At 44.0% G+C, this 15,130-nt stretch overlaps 1 protein-coding gene across 1 annotated transcript in view; it reads left to right on the top strand.

The window, feature by feature from the left end:
- The first annotated feature begins 1,848 nt into the window (after positions 1-1,848).
- Positions 1,849-15,130, top strand: part of LOC126481384 (uncharacterized) — a 416,720-nt gene continuing 403,438 nt past the window's right edge. Inside the window, exon 1 of the mRNA XM_050105099.1 lies at positions 1,849-1,988. The gene's annotated coding sequence lies outside the window, so the exon portion shown is untranslated. The remainder of the gene's footprint in view (positions 1,989-15,130) is intronic.

Raw genomic sequence — 15,130 nt, 5'->3', positions numbered from 1 at the left:
AAGCTCAATGCAGGCAGAGATAAGTGTGACGGAACAGGTGACGCAGACCAACTGTGCGGCAGAATCAGAAGCAAACTTTGCCGATCGGACAGAGTGAGAAAGGCTTGCCGCGGTTGACAGCCTGCCCTGCGCTTGGTCTTTGTGCTGCGCCTCATTCGAGAGCTTGCTTTAAAAAAGGCCGCGAGAACTATTCCACTTCTGCTCTGTCTCTGCTGCGAGCAGCGTGCGGTGGGTCTTAGCGATCTCGTCTATGGAGGCAAGTGTTTACTATTTAGCTTAAAACTGCACTACTGGCCATTAAAATTGCTACACCAAGAAGAAATGCAGATGATAAACGGGTATTCATTGGACAAATGTATTATACTAGAATCGACATGTGATCACATTTTCACGTAATTTGGGTGCCCAGAACAACCACCTCTTGCCGTCATAAAAGCCTTGATACGCCTGGGCATTGAGTCAGAGCTTGGATGGCGTGTACAGGTACAACTGCCCATGCAGCTTCAACACTGTACCACACTTCATCAAGAATAGTGACTGGCCACCATTGACCAGACGTTTTCAGTTGGTGAGAGACCTGGAGAATGTGTTGGCAAGGGCAGCAGTCGAACATTTTCTGTGTCCAGAAAGGCCCGTACAGGACCTGCAATATGCGGTCGTGCATTATCCTGCTGAAATGTAGAGTTTTGGAGGGATCGAATGAAGGGTAGAGCCACGGGTCGTAACAGATTTGACATGTAACGTCCACTGTTTAAAATGCCGTCAATGCGACCAAGAGGTGATCGAAAAGCGTAACCAATGGCACAACATACCATCACGCCGGGTGATACGCCAGTATGGCGATGACGAATACACGCTTCAAATGTGTGTTCACCGCGATGACGCCAAACACGGATGCGGCCATCATGATGCTGTAAACAGAACCTGGATTTATCCGAAAAAAAAATGGCGTTTTGGCATTCCTGCACCCAGGTTCGTCGTTGAGTACACCATCGCAGGCGCTCCTGTCAAGGGTAACGACAGCCATGGTCTCCGAGCTGATAGTCCATCCTGCTGCAAACGTCGTCGAACTGTTCGTGCAGATGGTTGTTGTCTTGCAAACGTCCCCATCTGTTGACTCAGGAATCGTGACGTGGCTGCACGATCCGTTACAGCCATGTGGATAAGATGCCTGTCATCTCGACTGCTAGTGATACGAGGCCGTCGGGACCCAGCACGGCGTTCCGATTACGCTCCTGAATCCACCGATTCCATATTCTGCTAACAGCCATTGGATCTCGACCAACGCGAGCAGCAATGTCGCGATACGATAAACCGCAATCGCAATAGGCTACAATCGGACCTTTATTAAAGTCGGAAACGTGATGGTACGCATTTCTCCTCCTTACACGAGGCATCACAGCAACGTTTCACAGGCAACGCCCGTCAACTGCTGTTTGTGTACGAGAAATCGGTTGGAAAGTTGCCTCACGTCAGTACGTTGTACGTGTCGCAACCGGCGCCAACCTTGTGTAAATGCTCTGAAAAGCTAATCATTTGCATGTCACAGCATCTTCTTCCTGTCAATTAAATTTCGCGTCTGTAGCACGTCATCTTCGTGGTGTAGCAATTTTAATGGCCAATAGTGTATTTCAGCATTCGCAGAACAACAACTGTGAGCTGCCACTCGTAACTCATATTCTGTGTGCGCTCTCGGACTGCTACATTCTGTCACCGCGTGCGTCTGCCAGCTGGAGACTCTAGCACTCGGGCGCGTGGCGTCTGCGCCCGTTCCCGGTAGGGGCGCTAGCGGCGTGGCGCCGGCCCACGGCTGCGTTGCCCTTGTGCGTGTTGCGTGCGGCGTGCGAGTGTGTGGGAGCTGCAGGCAGTGCCTCGTCGACATGGCAGGCGATCGCGGGAGTGCTTCGTGCGCGCTGCGAACGTAACCTCATCCATGACGTCCGCCGCAGCCGCAGCCGCCGCCGCTGTCGCCGTCCGAGGGAACGCAAGTGAGTACTTGGCGCCAACCCACACACCGGTTCTCCCACGTGCTCTCCCCGCCAATGCGGCCTTTGCGCATGCGCCGACTTGCCTGAGAACTACCTGGTAAACGTAAACATTCCACCGTTAAGAATAGCTGAGCGGTACCCGAAGTACTTGCACACTGCTAAGCTAACAGGTGTAATGGCACATCCCTCCTTGATCTCTCCCTGCAGAGTGCACTATGGAAAGTAAACAATGCAATTAGCAGGCGAACTTCTGCTGTTACGCATCTCCCTATGCTTCCTCCCACCCTCCATATACCAGGTAGTTATAATTAAAGTGCATCTACTCACGGAGGTCCAGGGTGGGCTGTAATTGTCGTATGACAGCGAAGCTTCGTAGATATACTAAGGCTGCAGCGGAATCAATTTACGCTGGAAAACAATTAAGTTCCAGTTGTGGTCACCAGATGCAAATCTGGCGCTGCACATTGCTTGTATGCCGTTACGAGATCCACGCTGTCATTTGAAAAGCCATAACGTGAGTCAACAGTATTGCCATCGAGGAGACCGTGCGCTGTTAGCGAACTGTTTTATGTGAACACCAGCAGTCACAGTGCTGCATTGAGAGACTATCTACTGAAAGGTCTGAGTAGAGGCCTGATGTCATTAAATGTTTTAAGGATGATGATAATAAAATTCGAAATCACGTGTGAGCTTGGTGTCGCACCTGTAAGAGAAAGGCGTTCTATTCCGGTGAAAGTTATTGATGGGGCTGCTGATGCTGTAACTGACCATGCAGCACGTGACCCAGGTAGTGCTAGTGCTCGTAAAGTGTCACGAGAAATGTCAAAAATGGTTCAAATGGCTCTGAGCACTATGGGACTTAACATCTGAGGTCATCAGTCCCCTAGAACGTACAACTACTTTAACTAACCTAAGGACATCACACACATCCATGCCCGAGGCAGGTTTCGAACCAGCGACCGTAGCGGTCGCGCGATTCCAGACTGAAGCGCCTAGAACCGCTCGGCCACAACGGCCAGCTGAGAGTTTGTCCATCCTTTGGTCAACAGTACGGGGAGTCTAGCGGTTTATTTTACACTGGTACCCGTACAAGATCCAGACGTTCGAGCTTCTGAACCTCACGAACCGCAGCAATGCTCTGAATTTCTGGCAAGGATCAAAGTTGATGACATGTGACCGAACAATATTCTGTGGAATAATAAGGCACATTTAACAGTACAGCATGCAGTAAATACACAGAACTTCCGAATTTGCGGCTCATTAAAGCCGCGTGTTGTGCACGAAGAGCCGCACCACATGTGTCTGGTGTGGATTCACGAGCACTTTATTCACTGTCCGTTCCTCTCTGAAGAAAATACAACCAGAGGGCCTGTCAGGTGTACCGAGACGTGTGCACCTTATCGAGACCTCCTTATACAGCATATGAATCCTCCTTGTGACCCGTAACTATGTGGAAACCATTGTTTCAAGATCGGGCAGTGAAAGATCTGTTTAACGCAACCTTCCACAAATATTATCTCCAGAGTTTTTCCAGATGTTTGGCCTGCCACATCACCTCAGCTGAATCCATGTGACCTTCAACTCTGGGGATATATACCGAAGAGCCAAAGAAACTGGTACACCTTTCTAATATCGTACAGGCTCCCCGCGAACACGCAGAAGTGCCACAACATGACGTGTAATGGACTCGACTATCCCTGAAGTAATGCTGGAAGCAACTGACACCATGAATCCTGCAGGGCTGTCCGTAAATCCGTTAGAGTACGAGGGAATGGAGATCTCTTCTGAACACCACGTTGCAAGGCGTCCCAGATATGCTGAATAACGATCGTTTCTGAGGAGTCTGGGGGCCAACAGAAGTGTTTAAACTCAGAAGAATGTTCCTGGAGTAACTCTGTAGCAATTATGGAAGTGTGGGGTGTCGCATTGTCCTGCTGGGATTGCCCAAATCCGTCGGAATGCACAATGGACATGAATGGATGCAGGTGATCAGACAGGATGCTTACGTACGTGTCACCTGTGAAAGTCATATCGAGACGTACCAGGGTCCCATATCACTCCAACTGCACACACCCCACACCATTACAGAGCCTCCATCAGCTCGAACAGCCCCCTGCCGACGTGCGGAGTCTATGGATCCGAAAGCCCGTATCGATGATATTTCGTTGCATGGTTCACCCGCTATCATTTGTTGATAGCCCAGCACTGAAATCTGCAGCAATTTACAGAAGGGTTGCACTTCTTTCACGTTGAACGATTCTCTTCAATCATCGTTGGTTCTGCACTTGCAGGATCTTTTTCCGGCCTCAGCGATGTCGGAAATTTGATGTTTTACAGGCTTCCTGATATTCACGGTAATCTCGCCAAATGGTCGTACGGGAAAATCCCCACTTAATCGCTACCTCGGAGATGCTGCGTCACATCTCTTGTGCGTCAACTGTAACACCACGTTCGAACTGACTTCAATCTTGATAACCTGCCATTGTGGTAGAAGTAACCGATGTAACAACTGCGCCAGACACTTGTTGTCTTATACAGGGGTTGTCGGGCACAGCGCCGTATTCTGCTTGTTTACATATCTCTTTATTTGAATACGCATGCCTGTGCCAGTTTCACTGGCGCTTCAGTTTTTAAGAGAACGCTTTTACCAGGGATACGTTCGGTCGGTAACTGATCTGAAGGCCAGTATCCAGGAACACGTTGCTCAGTCTTCTCCGGAACTGCTGCGACCAACTGTTGATCTCGTCGGTTTACGATGCAGCATCTCGCCGATGTCTCCGGTGCTCACTTAGAAACAAATTGTGTTAGAGCCGGTTAATAATAAAATCTAAATTATGCCTTTCTCACTTGCCTGACGTTTTTTTGTCCATGTCCTGTTCCTAATGCATTACATATGGAAACTTTTATACTCGTCTTTCTTGCATTCACAGCGACAGATTTGTACCTGGTGGCCAAAATTGGAACTAATTCTTTTCAACGTAATCGATCCCGCGAATTATAACATGTAATACGTTTCGTTACCGTACGATAATTACAGCCCACCTTGGACATCAGAGGGTAAGACACACTTTAATTACAACCAGCCGATATATGCCCGCCAACATACTATACAGCGAAGTTGTTTGCATCACTAGAAATTACTCCGTAGTTAGTGAACTCATAGTAGAGTTCTGCCATGTTTTCTACTTGAAACATATTAGTCGTCCTACTGTTACTTTCGTCCGAGTACAAATGCTATATAAAACTCATCTTACATCGAATCTCCGTTAAATATGGTTCCATTAGTCAGCACGGTTTTGCAAGCAACACGTATAGCCGAGACGTAAGTAAGAAAATCGTTAATATCACTTGATTCCCGAGCCATGCTGATATTAAAGCATGCAGAACCAAGATCAGCTTTGAATCAAGACTGGAATTCAATTTTTGCAGTGCTCTGCAGAAATTATACAAATTTGGTTTTTTCTTCTGAGAACCACACTAATACGGTAGAAATAAGTGTGCAAACTAATTTGACAATCACTAATTGCGATCCGTTTAGTAGTGCTGTGCACATGCCTGTATGTATGCCCAGCGCATTCTCAAGAGAATTATGGTAAAAGTAATATCGTAACCGTGAGGAAAAACAGAGCACTGTGAAATGAGAACTGACCAACCTAATTCCGCTTCCCTTTAACAGGTCTACTGTCAACGGATCGGTACTACTAGCATCGGTCGCTAAAATGTTTTGTAAGTAAGCAAGCCGTGTATCCATATGTTTTGTCATCCAATAAAAGAGGGAGAGATGGGTGATACTACTGTGCTCCCTCTGTCGCTCTTATCTGCGTGGCAGTAGTTTGTTGATTTAACGTAGGTAGCGCAGGGCAAGTGCCAACGGTGTATTTGCCTAGCGAGCGCCCGCCGACCCTTGTGCCTCGAGTGTACTTCACGTAACTCATATTCACATAAAGAACAAAACAAGCACCGGTCAACTAATTTGATTTCCTGTGGAAGAAGGTAACTGGTATATCTAACGTTTTCTAGTACGACTGCTCAACATTTTTCTGTAAACACAGTTGCTGCTCTAAAGGAAAGTGGATCATGAGTGTGAGCCGAGCGGTTCTAGGCGCTTCCGTCCGGAACCACGCTGCTGCTACGGTCGCAGGTTCGAATCCTGCCTCTGGCATGGATGTGTGTGATGTCCTTAGGTTAGTTAGGTTTAAGTAGTTCTAAGTTCTAGGGGACTGATGACCTCAGATGTCCCATAGTGCTCAGAGCCATTTGAACTACTTAAACCACACTATGTTGTGCTCATTTGAAAACGTTTTGCTCGTTTATCTTTGACTCGCCTGTCTCAGAATAACAAAGAGAAGTGATTACTTTGTGAACTATTTACGTCTTCAATGGGTTTTTTCAGAAAGCTTATCGCGAACGAAGCTGAACACCAAAACCTTTAGAATTTCCACTTTCCCATAAACTGTCTTGCAATAGATTTTTAGGTTGTAGCTGTTCGTCCAGAGGCGCACCTTTTTAGCTACGATGACATTATTTGAAGCTGTCAATTGGTTAACCCCAGTCCAGGGCATTTCCTCAGTTTTTGTCACAAACGATACAGCGCAGTGGTGAGATGTGAGCGTCCAATTCGCATAGCGCCGCCGCTCATTGAGTGCACCCCAAAATCGTTTCTGGTCCGAAAAGCACAGCTAAGAAGTGTCGTCTGTTTACGTCACTGGTTCCAGAACCGCTCACGGTCTGAACCGCTCACCGTCCCCTTCTCCAGGCAACTCCCCTCTCCCACCAGCACTCCCACCGCCCACCGTGCTTCCTCAGCCACTATCTTGGCCGGAACCGCATACTGGAACAGAGCGCCGTATACCTGGACGTGACCCTAGATAAGAGCCAGCCTTGGTATCTTAACGATGAGCACAGGCGCGTGGTGGGTGGACAGTATGAGTCATTTCTGCTCCCTGCCAAATCCACACTAAAGGACCTTGGGCCTGAATTGACGAGACGCGCAGTACGCAGCGGTCTTTTTGGATAATATGATAGGCAGCTCCGTCACTGAACTGAATTTGTAATGGAACGTGATCGACGCCTTCATATACGGACAGAATGTGTTGGCTTAGCGAGGTATACGTGGCATTAAAATCTCTCGCCTGCTGGCTATATGATGATGATAGTGGTGGTTGGTGGTTTAGAGAGCTCAACGGCATACGCATCATCACTCCTGCTTGAAATAAATATCAATACTTATTGTGAAAAATCTATTAAAAATTAACAATAAATTTAATTTAATTCTTCTCTTTCTGCTGGGACATTCACAACTGTGATGTGAAACGTTTATGTTTAAAACATCCGCTACAGTTTTAGATAAAGTGAACCGCACTGAATAGGAGCACAGAAAGTCGGTCGAAACGGCGGCAGTTTAGTTGTTTTTGTCGCTTACAAGGACGCGGCCCAATACACAAAAGTATATTGTTCAAAACGACATACGCTGTGAAAGCCTACAAACTTATACCTGCTGCAGACGTACAGTTATTTATTGGTTGAAGTCTCTACACTACCAGGTTTCAGAGACTCAGCCCCAAATTCACCTATACTTGTAAGTTAAAATTAAACAATATCTCTAAACAGCAAGAGCAAAACAAGCCAACATTACTAGAGAAAAGAGGTAGCTGGGGTCACATAAACGCTCTCCATTGACCATACCAATAAATAGTAGGACGCAGCGTTCCTGTCCAAGCTGACTTCCAAGGCAACACATCTGCCGTACATGGGATCTGATGACATGGAATATCCAAATGTACTCGCGCAAAAAGTACTTCAAGTTGATCTGACGTACGTACATCACTCTTGTCCTGAAGGTACCGTCGAAAGGGCACCAAGTCTAAACTTAAACAGCTGAAGCCAAATAAGACGGCCTGTGGGAGGCTTCAAGCAGCACTTAGGAAAGGTCAAACCAATCAGATGTATTCATTGTTACAGTTAAGTTTATCTGCGTTTTGCTTTCCAGTGACAGTGCTACATAAGCATTTTATCGGTTTGGCCTTCCGCAGGGGTAGCAACACCTTAAATAGTTTTTAGCCTGCTATTTTCAGCTTTTGGCCTCCCACAGAGCGTCTTATTTGGCTTTATGTGGTTGACTTAGACTCTGTGGCCTCTCGCTAGCACTTTCAAAATAAGGGCCAGTTAAGTCAGTTACAGTGGAAAGGTGCTTTTTGCACTGGCACAGTCTAATGATCTATCTGAAGTGCGGCAGATGTGTTGCCTTGGAAGGTAGCTTCGACAGGGACGCTGCGTCCTACTGTAAAGAGGCATGTTGAATGAAGTTATTTTTTTTTGTTTTTTTTGTTTTTGAGTCATCAGTCTTTGGTTTGATGCTGCACACCACGAATTCATCTCCTGTGTTATCCTTTTCGTCTCAGAGTAGCACTTGCAACCCATGAGTACGTCCTCAATTATTTGCTGGATATGGTTCAGTCTCAGTCTTCCTCTACAGCTTTTACACTCTTGTCCCTCTGTTTCCACGGAAGTTATTCCCCAACGAATTAACACATATGCGCTCTCATCCTATCCCATCTTCTTGTCAATGTTTTCCGCATATTATTTTCTTCGGATTCTGTGGAGAACCTCCTCATCCCATGTCTTATCAGTTCACCTAGTTTTCAACGTTCTTCTGTAGCACCACATCTCAAATGATTCAATTCTGTTCTATTCCGGTTTCCCCACAGTCCATGTTTCACTACCGTACCATCCTATGCTACAAACGTTCATTCTTAGAAACTTTTTCCTCGAATTAATGTCTGTGTTTGATACTAATAGACTTATATTGGCCAAGAATGCCCCTGTCTGCGATTTACTCTCAATACATATTCTGTACTCAATAGACTCTTCGTTACATTCAACAGATCCTGTAATTCTTCTTCATTGTCACTGAGAATCAGCGAATCTTATCACTGGTATACTTTTATCTCGAATTTTAATATCGCTCTTGAACCTTCCTTTTATTTCCATCACTGCTCCCTAGATGTACAGAATGAACAATATGGGCGAAAGATTACATCCTTGTCTTACATCCTTTTTAATCTGAGCACTTCGTTCTTTGTCTTCCAGTCTTACTGTTTAAAAAATTGTTCAAAGGGCTCTGAGCACTATGGGACTCAACTGCTGTGCTCATAAGTCCCCTAGAACTTAGAACTACTTAAACCTAACTAACCTAAGGACATCACACACATCCATGCTCGAGGCAGGATTCGAACCTGCGACCGTAGCGGTCGTGCGGTTCCAGACTGTATCGCCTTTAACCGCTCGGTCACTCCGACCGGCCTTACTGTTTAGTTTTGGTTCTTGTACACATTGTGTATTATCCATTATTATCCATCTTTAACTGTAACTTACACCTACTTTTCTCAGAGTTTCGAATATATTGCACCATTTTACATTTTAGAACGCTTTCTCCAGGTCGACAAATCCTGTGAACGCGTCTTTCGTTTTTCACAGTCTTGCTTCCTTTACCAACCGCAAAGTCAGAACTGCCTCTCTGGTGCCTTCACCTTTCCTAAAGCCAAAGTGATCCTCGTCTAAGAGATTCTAATTTCCCTCTACAAATGTTTATCTTTCCCACTTCTGTTACTGCCCTTTATAGAGAGGCCCATTCCTCTTCAATTGAACTGCCTGCTGAGATATTCATTATCACGGTATCTATTGCCTCACAGAACTTCAAGTGCATTTCATTCCTTAGTGCTTCATTATCCCACTTCTCTGCGCATTGATTCGACCTGACTGTTTTCTTAAAGTTTATGCTATTCTTCATCATTACTAAACTGTGATCTGCGTCTGTATCTGCGCCTGGATACGCCTTACAAACCAGTATCTGATTTCGGAATCTCTGCCTGACCATGATGTAATCTAGGTTAAATCTTCCCATATCTCCCGGCCTTTTCGAAGTATACCTCCTCCTCTTGTGATTCTTAATGGAGTATTCTCTATTGCCAACTGATATTTATTGTAGAACTCAGGAAGTCTTTCACCTTTCTGATTTCTACTAACAAGCTCGTATTCTCCCTTAACCCTGAAGTACTTGTTCAATATGCGACCACAGTTATCTCTTTTCTCTAGTACTGTTAGCTTGTTACGTTAAAACAGCCTGCTACAGGACTCGCCCGATTTTCCGGCTACCGGCGTCTCGCACGAACATGATCCGAAGCGAAGGTCTCTCTCCCTACGCATCGGTATTAGCACCTTAGGATACTGGTTACGTCAGATCTATGGCAACATGTGGTACATATTCGACCAGGAGGTATGTTTATCACTGAATGTGTCAGTAGCTGTAGTGCACTCATGAGCATTTAAGTCAGAGATAGCTGTTATGTTGAGGAGAATCAAGTAACTGAACTGTCACACACTGTAGAGGCCGTTGGGCCTACAGTCCATTATAGGACGAGACTCGCGATAGTGGCACCTTAGACACAACCACATCGTGGGCGCCCGAGTTTGGGCTTTTTCACGGGCTCCAGAATCAAGTCTGTCCCCGAATATTTCGATTTGAGGGAAGGGTTGGCGCAGGAGACGAATTCGTGGCAAGCCGCATCAAACCAGTCAGAACACTGATGACTCAAAGAAAAAAAATACTTTTTATAGCAATGATAACAAGGTATAAAACAAAGTAAAAAAATTAATATGCTATAGGGAAACAGGGAGACACCTGACATTACAAGGTGTTTACTTTTGAAGAATTTTCTGCGATCAATCAATACGGTTTCGTCTATCACCCAAGGCTTCTTTTCCTACTGTCTCTCACTTTTACTTTTTCTTTACCCACTTCATTTTGTACAGATATCACTTCATTTCATGAGTCTTTAATATTATTTGCATGTTTGACTGGAAAATTTAATTTTGAACAGAATACCCCTTTGAATTTCGTTCCTCAGTACCTTTTTTCGAATTTATTGATCCCCATTTGACTGCTTCGTTGCACTGTGAGTCAGTTTTGCATTTTAATGCTGACTGTGGCTAGTAAAAGGATGTGATCTTAGTTGATATTGGCGGTAGAATATGTCCTCACACTTCTGGAATTCCTGAAGCGCATGTTTACGAGGATATAGTCAATTTGACCTTCTTCTTCTGGTCGGTCGTCCACATAAACCTGGTCTGGATTTTATGTGAAGTGATTGTGACTACTGTTACCCCTTATTTACTACATCCTTTTTTAACTTGGGGTGAAGATAATATTGTTTATTTTACTTCCCCACTCCTAATTTTTCTGCTTAGTTGTATACCTGAGAATGCGAAACCATTTGTTTCACAGGATAATTTAACGGCTGCTGTTGTTCTTCATTGATCAAGAAGTATTCCTACAGCTGTGGCTGCCCGGGGTATAAAGTGTTCTGTAAACATGGAACAGTTAACAACGTAATCATCATTACTCATCATCATTATCACGGATTAAGTTAGAGGAACCTTTTCCGGCCTCAGCATCAATCAGTAAGATTTCATCTGTCACCCAAGGCTTGTTTTCTTAATCCCTGTGACCTTTACTTTTTCTTTGCCCACTCCATTTTGTATAGATTTTTTGACTTAATTCCGTGTGCCTTTAACATCATTTTTATGTCCAACGCTTCCCGGGCCGCGCTACTGCGCTACTTCGACTTCGCCTTTGGGTATACATACAGTATACTGCAAAAATTTTGGGGTATCTATCTTGTTGCATTCTGTCTACGTGTTTCTTCAATTTCTGTTTAAATCTGTGGATTTTCATCTGTTCCTGCAAATATTTTGAGCTCATTTCTAATATCTTCGTTTCATATTCCGTCTTCTAGCTTACATCCATTAACTGACTTGAGAAGTTTCACTTCTAACGCCACTATTCGATTTATGTTTTCCTTGCTTGCTGTTCAAACCTCAGATCCCTAAACTAGCAGTGGAACCGCTAGAGCTTTTTTAGAATTTCAGTTGCATTTCTTTAATTTTAAATTTGTGTATTTTTTATTTATTTATTTTTTGTTCCAAAGATACCTTGAAACTGAATTTCCTCACGTTGAGAGATGTGTTCCACTTAGTAAAAACTTACTAAAGCCAAGAACACATAAATATTTCTTTATTCACAATAACTGGTTTTGCTTTCATCTTCAGATCTCCAAAAAATTTTCTTATAAAATGTGTTCATTTTGAGTAGGAACCTCATGCCGGGTTGCCATAAAATACAGCACCTTATACGAAGGTTTGTCATAAATAAAACATTTACAATCGAAAAGCAGCTTGTGCACATGCCTCTGTCCATATTACCGTTACATGTAAGGACACCGCCATGTGTACAAGGTGCTTTTCAATTGTAAATGTTTTATTTATGACAGACCTTTGAACAATGTGCTGTATTTTATCCACCAACATGATAACTTGGCGGGAAGTTCCTACTCCAAATGAACACGTTTTATACAAAAAAAATTTTAAAAGCCTGAAGATGACAGCAAAGTCTGTCGAAACTGGTTGTTACAAATAAATAAACATTTAGGCGATTTTGGTTTTAGAAATTTTATACTGAAATGTTGCTGTTTTATATTTGTATCTTTATAATAAACAAAAGGAATATCCAGGCAGTTTAATGAACTACTTGCTCGTAGATTTTGAGCGCACATGTTGTTTCCCTCGGCATGCCATTACTATTGTATTGTCTACACACATTTTGAAATTATAATTTTGGACAATGTTACTTAATTTAAAAATATGTCATTGCAGTTCTTCTTCTGAATTGGCTGTTATTGTCTCGTCGCCGGCATACATTAATGTTTTTATGTAATGGTCCTTGTCGAGTTCTGTTCCTTTGCTCTTTGTTATCCCGTCACACTACTTTTTAATAAAGTTATTTATATATAAATTGAATAAAATTGGAGAAAGATTACAACTTGCTTAACTCTTAATTAAAATGCCATTCTCACTTAATTTGCTTCCCGCTTTAATTACAAAATTACGTGTAGAATTTTAAATACTATTGTCCTGGTTGTTTGAAGACACCATCATAGTAGGGTTACCAGAATTTGACTGTACTGCTTTGTTCCAAGTGGATTGCTGCAACATGCCTTTCTATCAGATCTTTGTACTCCTCAGGGCTCTTAATCATATCCCTGTGCCTGGAATCTCCATCCAGTTTACCGAAAATTCTTTTTGATGGAATGAATGAGTGTCCCGTAACGGGGAAAATCTTCTCATCACTTTTAATATTTTAGGAGCTTCAAAAATCAGACAGCGAGATAACATTCCCAACACTCCTTTATTTTTATTCTGACCGCCACAACGGTCACGATTTAAACGTAGACCCTATTGTTGAAAGATCCCCTAAAGCAGGGTTCCGTGGTCTGTGATGTAGTGTTGAAGCAATTTGATTGCAACCTTTGCGATACTCATTTCTTCTTCTTGTGACTTACTGAAGGTTATTCTACTTCTAGCAACTCGCTTTCCATTCTATCACTCAACATATATCAATAAAATAAAATCAGATAAAGAGTATTAGTAACAGAAGAGCAGAACGCCTGCATTGTCATGCGCATTTACTGGCAGGCTCCGCAGAAAGCAAATGAGAACCTCAGAAGTCGTTTCCTTCAGAGAGTGAAGAAAAACATCGTCTTCGCTCGCTGCACTTCCCATGCTGACTGCAGCATAAACATTAATTTTTATTCCCCGAGACAAGAGCTCACTGCAGAAGCATGGGAAATGTAGCTGATTTTGTATCTGCAAACTCATCGACAAGACGGTAGCCTTATGAGCTGCGGTGAATATACCGGCTTTTGTATCTGCACTGGAACGCAGCTAGCTTCGCAAGTGCATGGCTATTGCACATACTGCACTTTGCCATCAGCGCATTTTTCTTCTCTCGTTTTAGAGGGCTTGTAGCGCCTTTTGAATCTCAGAATATAGCGACATCTGTCTGTCGTGAAGTAAAGAAGGCTGGGGGATGAAAACCGAAAAACCGAATATTCTGTGACTGGCGTATTTTTCTGTTGATCGAGTTATAGCGGATACAGGTGACGGAGACTGACAACGGCCGGGAAAGCGGTATGTTCTACACCGCATCCGATGACGTAATTAGTGGCAGATGACATGGCAGTCGGTAGGTGCCAATGGGCCCTCAAGGGACTGTAGACGGAGTTTACACTTAGATACGGACATACACAAACCTCTCTCACGAACCAGTTGACCAGTCAACTTACCAAAATCCCCACAGTAGTTCCTGAGGTAAGCCTTCAGGCTCTGGTAATGCTTGCTGCGTACCCCGAAGCAAACGACAAGGCCTACACAAGCTGGATCCACATTCCGCTATTAGGATAGCCGAGCTGATTGCCATTTTGGGAGCCCTACTATTCGAACAGACGTCCACACCAGAGTCGTAGTTATCATCTCTGATAATTCTGCTGTACATCTGATTAAAAATGATGATAATAGATGTACCAACGCCATAATTGCAGCAATTGTGGAAGTTCTGTTTCGGGTGCATAGGAACTATCGCAACATTGTGATGGCGTGGATGTAAGGCCACTTACGGGATATGTAAAAATGAAAAAGTAGACGGGATAGCAAAGCAGGCGTCTCTTCATGGACTAATTAAATGTGAGAGAATCCTTCTCACAGGTATGATACCTATGCTTAGAAATCGGTTGTTATCGGACTGGCTAGAGGAAAGGTCGCGGGTATCTAAAATCAAAGGTAATCACTATGCACGAGTTCACCCCACCAATATAAGAGTACCATAGTGTAATAAGACGACTTCAAGGAGTTCCACGACAATTATAGCACGGCTGAAAATTTAATCACTGGAAGTTCAACAAGCCGTAACGGCTCAACATAAGCGCCACCCCTTTAAGTGTTTACGGAGAGGAAGAAGTATCGAACCACATGTTTACACAGTGTACTCGGAACACGCACCACATAAACGTCCTTGCTTCTAGTCTTTTTGCTCTTGGTCATCTGTTCCCAAGCAGATCCAACGATGTTGCAACGTATAAGCTGTTGTGTGATTTTGTCAACAGTGCCTATATCAAGATATAGTTCCATTCGCGGGGACTGGGTGTTGTGTTGTCCTCATCATCATTTCATCCTCTTCACCGGCTTGCATTTGGCCCAATATGGCGTCGAATGAAACAAGACTTGCACTTGGTGGCCGAACTTTCCCGAAT

Source organism: Schistocerca serialis, chromosome 5, assembly GCF_023864345.2.
Source record: "Schistocerca serialis cubense isolate TAMUIC-IGC-003099 chromosome 5, iqSchSeri2.2, whole genome shotgun sequence".
In the NCBI taxonomy this organism is placed as follows: domain Eukaryota; kingdom Metazoa; phylum Arthropoda; class Insecta; order Orthoptera; family Acrididae; genus Schistocerca; species Schistocerca serialis.
This window is presented reverse-complemented; position numbering and strand designations above follow the sequence as displayed.